Raw genomic sequence first — 1,279 nt, 5'->3', positions numbered from 1 at the left:
AGAGAGAGAGAAGGAAGGGAGAGAGGCTGAAAGAGAATGATGGGAACGAGAGATGAAGACAGAAAGACAGGAGAGTGAGAAAGACGAAAGAAATAATCACCACAGAAAACACAGATAAACACGAAAAAATATCGTCATTGAATAATAATAAATATTCCTAAAATACTGTCTACCCCCCCCCCCCCCATATAATACAAAAATACGAAGATTAGAAAAAAAAAAATACTTAGTCCTCTCATACTGATCCAAAAGATATCAAAATCTATCCGAAAAGAGGCCTGAAACACTTATAATCCCTACCCCTACCCCTACCCCAACCCATACCCCTACCCCTACCCATACCCCTACCCCCCCCCTTTTCGAACGACCTTCCAAAAAGGGGGGGGGAGAGGCTAGCCAGAGGGCAGATTGTATATTAAGTACAACGACAATAACGTTCAGCATATTATTAAAATAGGGTGGGATGGGGGGGAGGGTGATAGAGGGAGGTGGGGTGGGGGGGAGGGTGATAGAGGGAGGGTGGGGGGGGAGGGAGGTGGATGTCATCTGTCAGACGTTCATGTCGGGATGATGGGGGGGAGGGGGAGAGGGGAGAGGGGAGGGGAAGGCCGTGAGGTAAGGTAAGATCTGTATTTTCTTATCCATGTCAGTATTAGGTAATAGTAACATCTTATCTAGATTTATTATAGATCTTATTATCGTAAAGATTAATAAACTATCGTTGTTTTCTATTTGCATATAGTATATACCCACTTTATCCGGGTTTTTTCTTACTTCCTATTTTTCTTCTCTCCTCTTTAAAAGTGAGAGAGAGAGAGAGAGAGGAGGGAGAGAAAGAGGGAGGAAGAAAGGGAAGGAGAAGAAGGAGAGAGAGAGAGAGAGAGAGAGAGAGAGAGAGAGAGAGAGAGAGAGAGAGAGAGAGACAGAGAGAGAGAGACAGACAGACAGACAGACAGCCAGACAGAACTAGAGACAGAGAGAAACGGAGACAGCCATCCACCCATCCGTCCAGAGAGGCAGACAGGCAGACTGATATTCAAACAGAAAGATAGCAGACAGACAGAGACAGAAAGACAGACAAACAGACAGACAGAAACAGAAAGACATACAAACAGACAGACAGAGACAGAAAGACAGACAGACAGACAGACAGACCGAGACAGACAGACAGACAGACAGACCGAGACAGAAAGAAAGACAGGCAGACAGGCAGACAGACAGCCGGGCGACATACAGACCTCCAAGGCAGACAGACAGTACTTATGGATGCGGCTGAGAA

Source organism: Penaeus chinensis, chromosome 36 (assembly GCF_019202785.1).
Source record: "Penaeus chinensis breed Huanghai No. 1 chromosome 36, ASM1920278v2, whole genome shotgun sequence".
NCBI classification, from domain to species: Eukaryota; Metazoa; Arthropoda; class Malacostraca; order Decapoda; family Penaeidae; genus Penaeus; species Penaeus chinensis.
This window is presented reverse-complemented; position numbering follows the sequence as displayed.